Source organism: Lissotriton vulgaris, chromosome 11, assembly GCF_964263255.1.
Source record: "Lissotriton vulgaris chromosome 11, aLisVul1.2, whole genome shotgun sequence".
Taxonomy (NCBI): domain Eukaryota; kingdom Metazoa; phylum Chordata; class Amphibia; order Caudata; family Salamandridae; genus Lissotriton; species Lissotriton vulgaris.
Window position 1 is genome coordinate 728446090 of NC_141699.1, and position 17742 is coordinate 728463831.

Here is a 17742-nt window from a genome sequence, read left to right on the forward strand (position 1 = left end):
CAGCACCCCTTTAAGTGTGAACCATATACTAATCCAGCCTCATACAATGGTGTGCATCAGTTGGGATCAATGCCTGCACTGTTTTACAACTTAATCAAGTGAAGGCTACATTAGAAACCATCACTAACTAGACACATATAAATACTTAATCAAGTACGTTCTACTGAACTTCTTGGATTGGTTGTCAAGGGTCTTAGCACAAACCTTTCTACAATCTTTGAAAGTTTAGGATGACTAGGGTAGATAGGTGCACTACACCACACAACACATAGTACCATGTCTCACGTTGGTGAGTCCAGTGGGACTCAACCCTCTATATACAGTGGTCTTGAATTCCAAAAACGTAGGACCCTGGCTGCAGCTAGAAAACTTAAGTAACCCTACCAAAGAGCAGCTCTCAGAAATGCTTCTGTAGGATGACCGCCAAAATCCTGATAGGTCAGGTGGGCATGATAACTTGGGTATGGGTGGTGGTGTTCCAGAAAAAGAGTCAAGGGTGTCCAACACCAATGGCCCCACTTCTGAGCATGACAAGGAGGAGTCTAAAAACCCCTCACTCGTGAACTCTAGTCCCCCAGGGAATAGTACTAATGGTACAGAGGAAGGGCTTAGAGGTAGGTCCCCCTGTATTCCTTCTGGGAGGGTACAAAGAGTTCAGGGGTGGTCCAGGTCCTCCTCAGTGAATTAATCCTCATTTGCTACTTCAATAGGGATCTCCATCTTGAGCATGAGGGAGGACTCCTTTGAAAGGGAATGCCACCTACTCAAACATGAGAGAGCCAATCTCAAGAAAGAGCAGTTGGCCCTAGATAAGGAGACACTAGAAAATCAGAGGGCAATGACGAATTTGGGAATAAAATCCCATGGTGGCAGCACTAGTGAACCCTCTTTTGACACTAGGGATTTGAGCAGGATAGTCTCTCCTTACCATGAAGGTAATGACATCCAGAAGCTACTCACAATTTATTTCATTCATCACAGTCTAGCTTTCGATCTGGCTACAGCACCGATTCTGCTCTGCTTGGGGTCATAGAATTTCTCAGGCAGAAGCTTGATTGCAGTGGCAAGGCAGCTCTCATTTTACTGGACTTGAGTACAACATTTGAAACAGTCTCACATTCCATCCTGGTTGATCGTCTTGAAGCCTCAGGTATTGTGGGTGTGGCCTTGAAGTGGCTTGTATCCTTTCTAGAGGATCTCTCGTTCCAAGTCTTCTCACACACCACAAAATCTATTCCAGTACCCTTAACATCAGGAGTGCGGCATGGTTCAATTTTGAGCCCTTTGCTTTTCAATTCTTATGTGAGCCCTTTGGCGGACATTGCGGAGATGCTGGGACTGACCATTTTTTCCTAGGCAGATGATACCCATATCCTCTTTTCTCTTTCAGCCACTCGGCATCAGGACCCCTCCAAGCTCCAGCTCGGACTGAGTAATATCTCTTTGTGGATGTCCAGTCCAGAAACACCTTGAAGCTGAACGGCTCTAAAATGGAAGTCCTCATTCTGGGAAACAATCCCGGACTCTGGGAAATCACCATTGGCTTGACACTCTGGGACCTTTACCTGCTACGGTCCCTAAAGTTAGGAATCTGGGCCTTACTAAGGACAACAATCTTTCCCTTACAGTCCAGGTGTCTGAGGTCACTGCAACTTGCTTTGTGGCCCTCAAGTGGCTAAAAAACATCCTCTGGGTAATTCCTCTTGCTGCCCAGGGAACGGTAATGCAGGCGTTGGTGATATCCGGACTCGATTATGGCAACGTTTTGTAACTGGGCGCTGATAAAGCCTCAGTCCATCGCTTATAGCTTATACAAAAGGCAGCTGCGCACCTTCTTTTTTGGCTGCCCCGACATGCCTCAGCTTCACCTTTGCTCCATCAACTCCATTGTCTCAAGGTGAACAAGCACATTGAGCTTAAGGCCTTATGCTACATGTTCCGGGCCAAACATGGCTTGGCGCCCCTTACATACAAAGCCTGGTCAAACCTTACGCTACCACTTGACAGCTGAGCTCAGAGAGCCTCTCTTTGTTTTCAGAATCTGTCTTATTCGTATGAGAGGCCACTCCTTTGCCTAGCTTGACCCAAACTGTGGAATTCTCTTCCTTTGGAACCTAGGTTGTGTCAATCGCTCTTATACTTTTGCAAGAAATTAAAGACCTTCCTTTACAACCAAGTTTAATCCTCCTATGCTTTCTTCTGCATCTGGTGGCTTGCATTTTGTCCTGCTTAGCCGCACAAAAACCCTGTTGGGTAGCTGTGCAGTTCAAAAATATATAAATAAGTAGATCACTGCTCTAGAGAGGGCCTGTAAGGTGCAGAAGGTGCCTCAGGGGCAGTGGGCAGCTATCCTGTGAGTCTCCTTTATAAATAAAGGTAGAGACAAACTCTTAACTGTGAGGGAAGAAGATGCTGATAATTACAGTCTTGGAGAGTGCACTCATAGATGAGTTTGAGTTAGCCACTGAGCAATACAGGGTTACGTTTAGAGACACACAGAAGGCACACACTCAAGACTAGGTATATTTCATAGATAGTGCTTGCGAGAAGCTGGCCTGGTGTATGATGTCCACTTATGTAAGTGGGCACCCAACACCAGTCCAGACAACCCTTATGGGGATTTAAGTGCTCTTAGACAACCGTAGAAAGCTCTCTAAGTGGTAGCTGTGGAGAGCAGCCTTTAGGCTTAGTTTAGAAGGAGGAGTGTAAAGCAGCTTGTTTTGGCCTCAAAGTTCGTGAGAGGGCAGGGCAGGCCTCGAGAGCTGTGAGGAATTGCCACCTGTGTTGCAGAACCTTTCGGAGTCCGGAGTAGCTCAGTATCAGCAGACCGGTCAGCTTAGTTGCGGTGACTGGGAATGCAGTGAAGTGACTCCTTCATTTCAAGGGAGATTCCTTCAAATGCGTTTGATACCCACAGGCCTTGGAAGGTTCTTGTATGGTGCACAGGCACAGACGATGCAGCAGACTGGAAAGGAGATGAAGTCTAGCCCAATTGAATTCCAGCAAAGTCCAGAGTGCCCGGATAGTAGAAGAAGAAGTGGTGTCTGATCTGAATTTTGTCCCACGACAAAGCTAGGGACCTATACCCAGGTAAGCCCTTAAGTACCCCAAGGAAAGAGTTGGGATGATTCAGGTGACCCTCCCAGGGGAGGGTCTGGACAGGGGGAAGTTACTCCCATGTCCTTTATACAGGTTCACGCTGAGCAGGAGCCAACGGCTCCCAGAGCTGGTTTGACTGAACTATGCAAGGAGGCACCAAATGTGCCACTCATGCAGACTCAGTGGCGCTGGTGAGGTTCCGTGAGAATCGGAACAACGGTTTGGGCTTGTTCGGATATGGATGAGTTTGGTATTTACGAACCGCAAATGACGAGATTAGTAGATGTATGTGTTTTCGCTACACTACTTGGAAGGGTTCGTCTTATTTACGGGTTTTTTCATCTGAACCCTCGGGTTCCATTTTAGATATGGCATCCATTTTGTTCCTTGCCCTCACGTAGCCGGCGGACGGACAATGTCCGCTTGATGACCCTGGGATTCCCAAGCTCTTGCGGAAGATGCATATTCCTTTGAGTGTGCCTTTATGACTAGGGGAATGACACGGCGAAAGCAGATGGCTCCGCTCGAGGCTCATCTTGCCGTGCCGGTCTATTGTTTCAGCCCTGCATACGCTAGGCTCGAATCCTTTGATCCTGTGATCACGCTTCCGATATTGCCCCTACACTCTTTTCAATCTGTTGTCTGTCTTTGTCTACCTGCACCTGTTTCTGTCCCTTCTCTTAGGTCGTTTACAACTAGAGTGGAATGTGCTTAATGCTGGGATAGCGTGCTTTTACAGTTGGGAACCAACATGTAACTGTAATTATGTTCCGGGCTTCTGAAAACATGAATGCGATCCTTTTGAAGTTTACTGTGGGAACTGAGTTGTAACCTTTTGTTCGTTATGTTGTGCAATGACGAAAATGTGTATAAAAGGAGCGATCCACTTTTGCAATTCGAAGCAGACTCCCTGAACCTACACTATGTTGTACTTCTAGCGATTTCTGTGTCCCTGCAGTAAATAAACGCTGATCTTTGACGCCGAAGGAAGTGTCCCGTGTCTCTGTGATTTGTACGCCGGAACAGGTATCCCACAAAGGTTTTAGGTGTTGTCCCCTGGCACCGCTGGGCCTTAAATTAGCCCAGTCCTTCAGTTGGCGCCCACGTGGGGCAACATCATGCGGTACCGGTCCAAAGCCTGACGATCGTGAGGAACTTCGTGTGAAATCTCCGAGGGAAGGTGCACCCCGCTTCATCGATCCTGTTGTCGAAATAAGTGGTCCGAAGATTTTTCCCGCGAAGATTCCCGCTTCCTGACGGCTGCGACAGACTGATGCCCTGACTGTCGACCTGTTTTGGCGCCTGGCGTAGTCCTTTGTACGGCGAGATGATAGACGGGCCTTCCTGGTGACGCCATTGTTCTTTCAGTTAAGTATTTGTGGGTCGCTCCCAGTTCTGAGGTTAGCTCTTTGGTTCCTCTATTGGAACATTTGTTTCAAATTTGAAAATTTGGCATTTGCTTGACATTTGCTTCGTACTTTGAAACTTGGTTATTATTGTTGAAACTTGGTTGATTGCATGGTTCCATTGCATTTTTTGATTCTTAGTTGTTGGGTTTTTCTTTGACAATTGCAATTGCCAAAAACCGAGGGTCTTGTATTTTTGCGAGGATATCGTAATTCGATAACCCTTGAAGTTTGAAACTCGGTTAGTGTGCATGATGCCTGGCTGTAGTATTTTGTTTGGTTTCCTTAAATGTTGCAGCACGGATTCCCGGTTGGAGGACTCGTGTCCGATACCTCCAGTTGGAACTCCGATTTATGAGCTCTATAGTCGACATGGAGTAGGCCCCATTGTCTATAATGAATTTTGGATCCGTTATACGAGAAAAGATGGTGTCCTTAGTTGGCCACCCCATGGTAGCTTTGAAACTGAGATTTTAGATAATCTCGAAGCAACATTGTTTAAAAAGAAAGCTAGGCCGGCAATGTTTAATTCCTTTCGGTTATGGCGCAAAGAGGCCAGACAGAAAGAAATCAAGCTGATTAAGAAAAATAAGAGAGAGGGTATTATTTCGATAATGCAAGGTAAAGAACAGCATCAGCGAGATAAGGCAGAGATGGAAAAGGAAGTTTCTATCAGACAGCATAGCATGGCGGTGGATAAATGTTTTCCGGTTTTACCGTCGAGTTCTGAAAAGAAGGGAGAAGAATCGAAAGAGGATCCTTTGTTATCTTATTTACTAAAGTCACCACCCCCTTATGTACAGGGTGCTATAGCCCATATAGTTCCTCCTGTTCTTCCGCCTGTTGTTCCGGCGGCTGCTGGTCAGCTTGTAGTTGGTCCTGTTCCTCCGAATCCCCTTGTTCCTCAAGTGGGCCCTGCTCCTTTTCCGCCTCTTCTTCCTACTGCTCCTTTGCCTGTAACTTCTCAGTCTATTGTTACTACTACTCCTGTTATCTTGGCTACTCCCACTGCTCCTACGTTTAGTCCTAATATTGTTGCTCCTGTTCTTCTCTCCTCTTCTCCTTCTGTTTGTAACCGTATACCTAACTCTGTTGCTACTCTCTATTCTCCACTTTTTGGATCGTTATTTGAATCCGATGCCTCTGACATCTCTCAGAGACGAAGTCAAATTCCTGGTGGAAGGGAGAGTGCGACGTTAGTAACTATGGCGCGCAGGTGGATTAGACACCCTGCTAAGTACACTTCACGCATAGTTTTCGATACGTTCTCTCAGTTCAATGAGCCCACGCAGAGATTCGTGTTCGAAGAGATGTGCAAATCATTGAGAGAAGAGTGGGATAATGATGAGTTAGATATCGTACCGCCCGATATGACTGAACTTCAGAGTCAGTTTTCGAACGGTATGATTGTAGGTGGTGATGTACGGCATGCCTTAGAGCGTTTGTTAGCTTTTAGGTCCACAGTGCCTTCTCGAGTGTCGTTTGACGACGAGTCCGATGATCCGAAAGAGAAATCTGGTCAGTATCCCATGCGAGAGGTTCCCCCAGTGTGGATGCCAGGTGATGCTACTGCCAATCCTGCAATTTTGCCACACTTCCAGAGAGTTTGGATACACCTCCCATGGAAGCGATCAGAAGTCTTGCAGGTGAAACAATCCTTGCCCGACCCACGGAAGAATCCGGCAGGTTATTACAAGGAGTTATCCCAATTAGTGGATGCTTCTATTATGAACCTTTCAGAAAAGGGGGTGGTGATGAACAGAGTGTCTGAATTAAGCAGACCACTCTTACCCAGTCCAAAGATCAGGGCTTGATCCATCACCGTTATTTATCTCACTGCCCCATCCCAGCTCAGAACCTGGCTATATGCAAATCAGTCTGTCCCTGGCCCAGTGCATCATGGGAACAGGGCAGACTAAACTACCAAGCCAATTCTTCACCAGAAAGGAGACAAGCTACCGGGGACCGGTTTCTGGCATTTCAGCCGTCTTCGGCCCAGCTTGCTTGAATCCTGATGGAGCAGTGAGAAAGGGACTCATGTCTGAGTATACCCTGCCACACCTATAGTGGCCAAAAACGATTCAGAAAAGGGGGTGGTGATGAACAGAGTGTCTGAATTAAGCAGACCACTCTTACCCAGTCCAAAGATCAGGGCTTGATCCATCACCGTTATTTATCTCACTGCCCCATCCCAGCTCAGAACCTGGCTATATGCAAATCAGTCTGTCCCTGGCCCAGTGCATCATGGGAACAGGGCAGACTAAACTACCAAGCCAATTCTTCACCAGAAAGGAGACAAGCTACCGGGGACCGGTTTCTGGCATTTCAGCCGTCTTCGGCCCGGCTTGCTTGAATCCTGATGGAGCAGTGAGAAAGGGACTCATGTCTGAGTATACCCTGCCACACCTATAGTGGCCAAAAACGATTCAGAAAAGGGGGTGGTGATGAACAGAGTGTCTGAATTAAGCAGACCACTCTTACCCAGTCCAAAGATCAGGGCTTGATCCATCACCGTTATTTATCTCACTGCCCCATCCCAGCTCAGAACCTGGCTATATGCAAATCAGTCTGTCCCTGGCCCAGTGCATCATGGGAACAGGGCAGACTAAACTACCAAGCCAATTCTTCACCAGAAAGGAGACAAGCTACCGGGGACCGGTTTCTGGCATTTCAGCCGTCTTCGGCCCGGCTTGCTTGAATCCTGATGGAGCAGTGAGAAAGGGACTCATGTCTGAGTATACCCTGCCACACCTATAGTGGCCAAAAACGATTCAGAAAAGGGGGTGGTGATGAACAGAGTGTCTGAATTAAGCAGACCACTCTTACCCAGTCCAAAGATCAGGGCTTGATCCATCACCGTTATTTATCTCACTGCCCCATCCCAGCTCAGAACCTGGCTATATGCAAATCAGTCTGTCCCTGGCCCAGTGCATCATGGGAACAGGGCAGACTAAACTACCAAGCCAATTCTTCACCAGAAAGGATACAAGCTACCGGGGACCGGTTTCTGGCATTTCAGCCGTCTTCGGCCCGGCTTGCTTGAATCCTGATGGAGCAGTGAGAAAGGGACTCATGTCTGAGTATACCCTGCCACACCTATAGTGGCCAAAAACGATTCAGAAAAGGGGGTGGTGATGAACAGAGTGTCTGAATTAAGCAGACCACTCTTACCCAGTCCAAAGATCAGGGCTTGATCCATCACCGTTATTTATCTCACTGCCCCATCCCAGCTCACAACCTGGCTATATGCAAATCAGTCTGTCCCTGGCCCAGTGCATCATGGGAACAGGGCAGACTAAACTACCAAGCCAATTCTTCACCAGAAAGGAGACAAGCTACCGGGGACCGGTTTCTGGCATTTCAGCCGTCTTCGGCCCGGCTTGCTTGAATCCTGATGGAGCAGTGAGAAAGGGACTCATGTCTGAGTATACCCTGCCATACCTATAGTGGCCAAAAACGATTCAGAAAAGGGGTTGGTGATGAACAGAGTGTCTGAATTAAGCAGACCACTCTTACCCAGTCCAAAGATCAGGGCTTGATCCATCACCGTTATTTATCTCACTGCCCCATCCCAGCTCAGAACCTGGCTATATGCAAATCAGTCTGTCCCTGGCCCAGTGCATCATGGGAACAGGGCAGACTAAACTACCAAGCCAATTCTTCACCAGAAAGGAGACAAGCTACCGGGGACCGGTTTCTGGCATTTCAGCCGTCTTCGGCCTGGCTTGCTTGAATCCTGATGGAGCAGTGAGAAAGGGACTCATGTCTGAGTATACCCTGCCACACCTATAGTGGCCAAAAACGATTCAGAAAAGGGGGTGGTGATGAACAGAGTGTTTGAATTAAGCAGACCACTCTTACCCAGTCCAAAGATCAGGGTTTGATCCATCACCGTTATTTATCTCACTGCCCCATCCCAGCTCAGAACCTGGCTATATGCAAATCAGTCTGTCCCTGGCCCAGTGCATCATGGGAACAGGGCAGACTAAACTACCAAGCCAATTCTTCACCAGAAAGGAGACAAGCTACCGGGGACCGGTTTCTGGCATTTCAGCCGTCTTCGGCCCGGCTTGCTTGAATCCTGATGGAGCAGTGAGAAAGGGACTCATGTCTGAGTATACCCTGCCACACCTATAGTGGCCAAAAACGATTCAGAAAAGGGGGTGGTGATGAACAGAGTGTCTGAATTAAGCAGACCACTCTTACCCAGTCCAAAGATCAGGGCTTGATCCATCACCGTTATCCTCACCACCCCTTGTTGTAAATATTTTTGTCCACCCTAAGCGTGGAAGGGTATTCTCAGATGTGAGACCCTTGCTCATTGCACCATCAGGATTCAAGCAAACCGGGCCGAAGACGGCTGTAATGCCAGAAACCGGTCCCCGGGAGCTTGTTTCCTTCCCAGTGTAAGAATTGGCTTTTGTAGTTTGGTTTGCCCTGTTCCCATCATGCACTGGGACAGGAACAGACTAATTTGCATACAGCCAGGTTCTGAAACTGGGATGGTGCAGTGAGCTAAAAAACGGTGTTGGATCTAGCCCTGATCTCTTGACTGGGTGGGAGCTTTCTGCTTAATTCAGAGACTCTGTCCCTCACCACCCCTTGTTGTAAATCTATTATGAACCTGGCAGATATCGACATGTTGTTTGGTAATATTGTACCGCAACCGATCTGGGCGAAGATTCGTCACGAGAATCATGCAGTTGAGTTAGGTGGTGATTGGGCTGCAATTGTGGCGGCCGATAGACAGCAAGTTGGTGGGGCCAAGCCTGAACAGCTCATTACGGATCTGCCCCAAAGAATCATTACGCTCATGAAAACACTCATGCCAGCGATGAGGGTGAACTGGGATAAGTTGTCTGCCTGCAAACAAAAGAAAGAAGAGAGTGTCTCTGATTTCTTTACTAGGTTTGAGGAGGCATTTATCGATCATAGTGGTCAGGACATGAGCACTGAGGGAGGTCAGCGATTGTTTGTCGATAAGTTTGTGTTAAATCTGTTGCCCGACCTATGCAATAAATTGAAAAATTCTGAAAGTGCTTGGGCTGTTTCAACCACAGCTCAAATATTATCAACGGCTCAATATTATGAGAATAGGGAAAAAGAGGAGAATGATCGTGCAGATAAGAAAACGAAGGAGCTAAAAACTAAGGTCTTGTTGCAGCAAGCATATCCTCCGCGCTCGAATCAGAATGACTCGCAACAGCAGCATGTGCAATATCGACCACAGGCACAGTCTTCTAGGATGCAGTCGCGCTCTGAATACTCTGCATCCAGATCTATCATTGGGTATAATCAGTGTGCATATTGTAAGGGTGAGGGCCATTATAAGTTTAATTGCCCTGTTTTACGTGACCGAACGAATGGTGTCTCGGTTCGAGGAGGTCGTGGTGGTCATCAGCAAGCCTCTCGAGGTAGAGGTCGTGGCACCTCTCAAAATCAAATTGAGCGTTCTGCTCCTCCATCGACATGAACAATTGTTTCGATCAGTGAAATACATCGTCTGGTAGATCTGCACAGTATCATGTGGATGACTATTATGTTGAGCATGAGGTTAGTGCAGACAATGACTATTAGGACAGCCATAGACAAAGAGAGGGAGTAGTATCAGTTCCGGTTGATCAGAGAGGGCCTTCCGTCGCAGTTGCCACATCGGGCGTAGTTGAGCCTTTTCTGTTGGACACTGGTGCAGCAAAAAGTTCCATCATGCATTCGAAACTCCCTGGCGCACCTTTGTCTGGCTTAACGAATGTTTTCGTTGGATTCTCTGCCGCCCCGGTTAGCAATCCAGTTTCTAGCCCTTTGTCCCTTACGATCGGGATACGTGAGCTAGAGGCTCCTTTGATTTTAACTACTGGTTGTGGTGAGAATCTCTTGGGTCTGGATTTGTTGAAGCGGTTATATGCAACTCTGTATTGCTCTCCTACGGGAGTGGAGCTTACATTAGGTCAGAGAGTGATCTCTCCTATGTACTTGTCAACTGATAAGCTCCCACCGGAATTGAGTTCCCTTCCTGAGTCTTTATGGGCAACAGGTCCCAATGATGTGGGCCTACTGGACATACCACCTTATGTAGTCCAATTGAAATCACATGCGAGATTACCGCGTATCCCCCAGTATCGTATCTCTCTTGATGGCGAGCGAGCGCTATTAGCAATCATTTATGACTTGATCGAGAAGGATGTTATTGAAGAAACTCGGGGAAATGTGTGTAATAGTCCGGTGTTACCAATTTTAAAACGGACTGACCCGTCCAAGCCTCCTGTGTACCGTTTTGTAATTGATTTGAGAGAAGTGAATAAAATAGTGATCCCACAGTTTCCAGTGGTGCCCGACATTACAGCTTTGCTGACCCTGATTCCAGCCTCTGCCTCCTGGTTTTCGGTGATCGACCTAAAGAATGCTTTCTTTAGTATTCCGATTGCTGAGGAAAGCAGAGATCTATTCGGCTTCTCATTAGGTGGTCGCAGTTTTAGGTTTAAACGCGCACCACAGGGCTACTGCGAGAGTCCATCGATCTACAGTCAGGCCCTTAAGAGTCAACTTGATGCATTTGTGTTACCTACTGGTGCGGCCTTGATTCAGTATGTCGATGATCTGTTAGTGGCTGCCGACACTGATTGTAAAACTGCTACGGTATCGTTGTTAAAGCATTTACGTGACTTACATCACAAGGTGTCACCTTCTAAGCTACAGTATTGTTGTCAAGAAGTAACCTATTTAGGTCACTTATTGTCAAAGGAGGGAAGAAGGTTGACCCCAGAAAGAATTGCAGCGATCGCTCGAATGACTGTGCCAACAACTCAGAGAGACGTACGTGCCTTTCTAGGTATCACGTCATACTGCAGACAATGGATTCCAAACTTTTCATTGTTAGCGAAGCCATTGTGAGCTCTCACGTGCAAGGATGTTCCGACTCCTTTGCCATGGACTGAAGATTGTCAGAAAAGTTTTTCTGAATTGCGTGATGCGTTGTGTTCGGCTCCTGTGTTAGGTACTCCTGATTACAGTAAGCCGTTTACACTATACGTTCACGAGAGAGAAGGTTGTGCGTTAAGTGTTTTGACGCAACAATTTGGCGGCAAACAGCGTCCATGTGCATATTTTTCTTCGACTAGACCCAGTAGCTAGAGCGTTGCCGAGTTGTCTAAGGGCGACAGCGGCAGCTGCGGTGTCCATTCGACAGTCCGCAGGTCTGGTCATGGGTAATATGCTTACAGTGATGGTTCCGCATGCAGTTGACACTCTCTTGAATCGAACGAAGACTCAACACTTGACGAATGCAAGGTTGTCCGGCTATGAGTTGACACTTTTGGCAAGTCATATACAGATAAAACGTTGTAATGTATTGAATCCAGCGACATTGCTGCCGATTCATATGGAATCAGGTGATGTAGCACCACATGACTGTTACTTAAGAACTGAAGAAGAGACGAAGGGTCGTATTGACCTGAAGAACACTCCATTGGTAGATCCCGATGGTACTTTGTATGTTGATGGTTCATGCTTCAAGTTGCCGAATGGTGATGTGACGACTGCGTATGCTGTAGTGACGTTGAGTACGGTTGTGGAAACTGCGAGATTGAGTCAGAATTCGGCACAAGCGGCAGAGTTGATTGCTTTAACGAGAGCGTGTGTTTTGTCTAAAGGAAAGCGAGTGAATGTGTTTACTGACAGTCAATATGCGTTTGGCGTAGCGCATAGTTTTGGTCGATTGTGGAGAGAGAGAGGATTCATGACGTCTCATGGCACGAAGATTCAAAACGGACAGCTCGTGAATGATCTTTTGGATGCACTTACATGCACTTACATTGCAAGTGGCAATCATTAAATGCAGCGCGCATCGAAAGGTTACAGATGATGTTGGTCGTGGTAACGCGTTTGCAGATGAGATTGCTAAGGAAACGGCCAAGAATCTGACAAATCGAATGTATGTTACAAATTCAGTGAGATGGCCGGCGGAGACTGGTATGTGTGAGGACACAGTTGAGAGTGTGAAAGTGATTCAGAATGAGGCTACTGAAACTGAAAAGGCTAAGTGGAAAGAAAGCACGGGGAAGTTAGACATGAATGGATGTTGGGTTGATTTGTCAGAGTATCAGAGATGGATGTTGCCGGATGCGTATGTGCTTGCCGTTGTTATTAAGGCCCATGGCATGTCACATATTAGCGCGAAAGGTATATGTAAATTGTTGTCTCCTGTATGGAAGAATGATGGGATTGCTAAGTGTGCTGAGAGAGTGGTCAAGAACTGTATGGTATGTTTGATGCATAATCCTGGCAAGGGCACTCCCACTCCACCTGGTCATTTTGCTCCTCCTACATGCCCCTTTGAAGTTATCCAATTGGACTTCATCCATATGGAGAGATGCAATAATTTGAAATATGTATTGGTTGTGGTTTGTGCGTTCTCCAGATGGATTGAGACCTACCCTCTTAAGGATAACACTGCCCTGTCCACAGCAAAAGTTCTACTCAAAGAGTATTTCCCTAGGTATGGAATGCCACGGATCGTATGGTCGGATAATGGTAGTGAGTTTGTGGGAAGTGTGATGAAGAGTGTGTGTGCGGGTTTGGGTATTCGCCAAAAATTTCATAGTGCTAACCATCCTCAATCGGCGGGTTTGGTGGAAGGGTACAATGGTACTCTGAAACTGAAACTTGCCAAAATCCAAGCAACGACTGGGTTATCATGGCCTGATGCATTGCCCTTAGCTCTCCTGTCGACCAGGGCGACTGTGCACTCTCGAGTAGGGCTTAGCCCATATGAGATTGTGTTCGCCGTCCTGCGAACATTTGGGGAGTTCCAAGGCCTAAGGAATTTTGTAGAATTGAATATCCAATGTTGATTGACTATCTTTACGATCTGACTGCTAAATTGAGTTTGATTCATCAACAGGTTTTTGAAGCTCTACCGGCACAAACAGAAGGACCTGGACATCGGCTCCAACCTGAAGAGTGGGTCCTCGTCCGCAATTTTGGAAGAAAACGAAATCTCGAGCCAAGATTCGTGGGACCCTACCAAGTCTTGTTGGCAACGAGGACTGCAGTTCGGTTGGACGGCAGAAAGCATTGGGTGCACGCCACCCACACGAAGAAAGTACCGCTTCCATTGCCAGCAAATAATTGGATAAGGAAAGGGTTTGCCCCGACTGAAACCAATGTCATTCCAAAGTATGTGCCATTTAGCGATGCTCAACCTGTAGAGATCGACCCAGCTCAGCCAGATACGTTTGCTGAATCATCTGGAACTGTACCTTTGTCTTCAGCATTGGAGAATTCAAGTTCTGAACAGTCACCTGAACAATCGAACTCTGTTGTGCCACCTGAACCATTGTTTGAAGAACAAACTCGACCTGGAAAATGTCGATATTTCCTTCGATCGCGCGATTAAGGACAAATAAAAAATTCCCTTTTACTTTTGAACCTACATTACCCCCCTTTCTGTTGCTATGAACATTGTGAATATTTGCATTTTTTTCCTGATCTTGAGTTCTTTCATTTTTTTTGTTTTACATATCACGTGTGTTCCTTTTCTGTGCAGCTAGGAGACTTATATGAAATTGAATGTTTAATTGATTAAACCTACCATCTGGGTTGGCCGTAGGGCCGTGCGGGTACCTACTTCTGTTTGGCAGGTTTCTGACACTAGGTCGGTTACTTTTGTCGGTTTCTGGGAACTCCTGGGAATTGACAATTGCTACTCAGAATCAGGTGCGTCAAGAACGTTACGGACGGTCTTTAGAGGATGGAGTTCTCTGAGCTGTCAGAAGGAGAGATGATGTTGGCGCAAAGATCTAAGTTGCATAAGATTTTTCAAACAAAATGTTTTCTGTTTCAGATTTTCATGTTGTTCCTAACTGTGTCTATGTTATTGGTGGGATTCAGTTCCTGTTCCTTTCCACTTCATCTACTCCTCCTTCTCATGATTTGAATTCTGTTCTTGCTCCCACTATCTCTCCACATTCTTTTCATCCTCTGCCCCAACATGAACAGGTCAGACGTGCGGAATTTATGAACAACTCCTTTGTCCAACTTTTGCACCAGCATCAGTTGGTGATGAACACTACCAACTGTTGGGTGTGTGGGTTAATGCCACATACCATGGATAAGGGTATTCCGTATTTGGTTCTTCCCTACAGCTCCCAGGGGTCAGCTCGGGCATTCCAAACTATGTTCCGTAGTGCACTAGATTCCTTCCCCCGTCGAGAGCCACGTTCCACAGACCCTGCTTCTGGCCCGTACCACAAGTCTTTGGCGATAGCGATTGCTGATTTGGATAGAGATATTTTTGATGCATCGCTTCTTCCAGAGGAAGAGGTGCGAGCTTACAAGGATCTGAGTGAGGCCGAAAACAGTATTTCAGTAGGTGATAGACAGCTTAAGAGCTCGTCTCCAATCTGGATCGTACCCCACCTAGGTCATTTTTGTCTGCAAGGTCTTGGTCGAAATCCGAGAGCTCAGCTTGGGAAGAGTGCTGGTACTGAGACATACGTTTTACCGATGCTCTCTTCTCCTGTATTTTTGACTGCCAAGGGTACCTATTTTGTCTGCTATGATCGCGCTTATACGTGGTTGCCCCGTGACTTCTCGGGCACCTGTTATATCGCGAATCTTTTGCCACCGACTTTCACAGTTGCCTCAGACTATCACAAGACAAGAGTTGTGAGAGGCGTTATTAGCAAAGAGGACACTGCCGGTCAAGAAGCAGGAGACTTCTTTAAGGGTTTCCTACCGTTTTGGGGACCTATGGTCAATAGTAGGAACCTGAGACAGTTGACTCGTGTGGTAGAATCAACTGCTAATATAACTGCAAGTGCTCTTGGTAACCTGACAGCAGAGCTTCAAGCGGATAGACTGATGACGTTACAGAACCGGATGGTTCTAGATGTTGTTCTTGCAGACAGAGGTGGTGTGTGCAAGGTAATCCATTCGAGCTGCTGTATTTTCATACCTGATAATGCTCCAACTGTTTATCAAGCCATCTTGAAGTTGCATAAAATCTCCGAGTCCATACACGTGGACAAAGGTGATTGGCCGCTTCTGGGATGGTTTTGGGGTCTGATGTCGACTTGGGGTTAGAAGATTCTGATGATTGTAGGGGTTGTTGTGACATTTCTGTTCACGTGTTGTCTTTGCGTACAGTGTGGTCCTGTTTTATGTAGCCTTTCTGCTACAACGTGTATGAGAAGGCCATCTGTTACCAGAGGGACATTGATGGATAGAATAATGTTCCAGCAACATCTAAACGATCTGATGAATATCGATATTGATTCTGATATCGACTAGTGCTTGCCTACATGAGGGCAAAAGGAGCGTCTGAGGTTCCGTGAGAATCGGAACAACGTTTTGGGCTTGTTCGGATATGGATGAGTTTGGTATCTACGAACCGCAAATGACGAGATTAGTAGATGTACGTGTTTTCGCTACACTACTTGGAAGGGTTCGTCTTATTTACGGGTTTTTTCATCTGAACCCTCGGGTTCCATTTTAGATATGGCATCCATTTTGTTCCTTGCCCTCACGTAGCCGGCGAACGGACAATGTCCGCTTGATGACCCTGGGATTCCCAAGCTCTTGCGGAAGATGCATATTCCTTTGAGTGTGCCTTTATGACTAGGGGAATGACACGGCGAAAGCAGATGGCTCCGCTCGAGGCTCATCTTGCCGTGCCGGTCTATTGTTTCAGCCCTGCATACGCTAGGCTCGAATCCTTTGATCCTGTGATCACGCTTCCGATATTGCCCCTACACTCTTTTCAATCTGTTGTCTGTCTTTGTCTACCTGCACCTGTTTCTGTCCCTTCTCTTAGGTCGTTTACAACTAGAGTGGAAGGTGCTTAATGGTGGGATAGCGTGCTTTTACAGTTGGGAACCGACATGTAACTGTAATTATGTTCCGGGCTTCTGAAAACATGAATGCGATCCTTTTGAAGTTTACTGTGGGAACTGAGTTGTAACCTTTTGTTCGTTATGTTGTGCAATGACGAAAATGTGTATAAAAGGAGCGATCCACTTTTGCAATTTGAAGCAGACTCTCTGAACCTACACTATGTTGTACTTCTAGCGATTTCTGTGTCCCTGCAGTAAATAAACGCTGATCTTTGACGCCGAAGGAAGTGTCCTGTGTCTCTGTGATTTGTACGCCGGAACAGGTATCCCACGAAGGTTTTAGGTGTTGTCCCCTGGCACCGCTGGGCCTTAAATTAGCCCAGTCCTTCACTGGCAAGTTCACCCACCTGATCCCAATACACTAAATCCTGTCTGGGAGGTGGCCACACCTTCCTGTGACAGGATGCCTATTGTTATGCCTTCCCCTGCTCGAGCTTGACTCAGCAGCAGGAGGGCAGAATCGTGTCTCTGGTCGGCAGCAACCATTTTGTGCTGTCCAGGTCTAGAAGGCTGGCACCCTGAATACTGAGAGCCTAATGGAGGGCTCTTCCAGTGCTTGGAATCATACCTCCCACCCCGTTTACAGTGTGGGGGTATGATTCCAGCATGTTTGATACCAAACATGGTAGGATTTGTTGCCGCCAATTTTGAGATGGTCATCGCGTATTTACGCTGTGCCCCTCTATATGGTATATGGCTGCTTCATTTACAACCCCGGAGAATGGACTCCATAAGCTGTAGGGGTATCCTGCTCACACAGGGGCACCCTCACACTTAGAACCAAGCACCCTGCCTTCAGGCTTGCAAAGGCCTGCTTTAGGGGTGACTTCCAGGTTTTAAGTGCAGTGACCCTAGATATAGGAAACCTATATCTTTAGTAAGTGAAGCTAGCACCTGCTTACACACACTGCAATGGCAGGCCTGTAGTTCCATTTTGAATGGTCTCCCATGGGTGGCATAATACATGCATCAGCCCATGGGGGGACCTCTGGGGTACCTATGACCTGGGTACCTTATTACCATATACTAGGGACTGATAAGGGTACCCCAGTATCCGATCTGGGATGTACTTAAGTACTGGACATAACAATTTAAGGGAGAAAGCAGCGAGACTGGGATTGTGATTACCAGGATCCCAGTCAGACTATTCAATAGCAGCTTAGTGCCAGGCAAAAGGTTTGGGGTAACCATAAAAGCAGAACCTACTTTCCTACAGTCCTATTATGGCTCTGAAAGGCTGGCTTCATGGGAGAAAGGTACATGATAATAAAGGACTGTACAACTTACTTATGAGGGAGCAGATTCTTAATAACTGTCAGAATCAGCAACTGCACCAGTACCTGTGG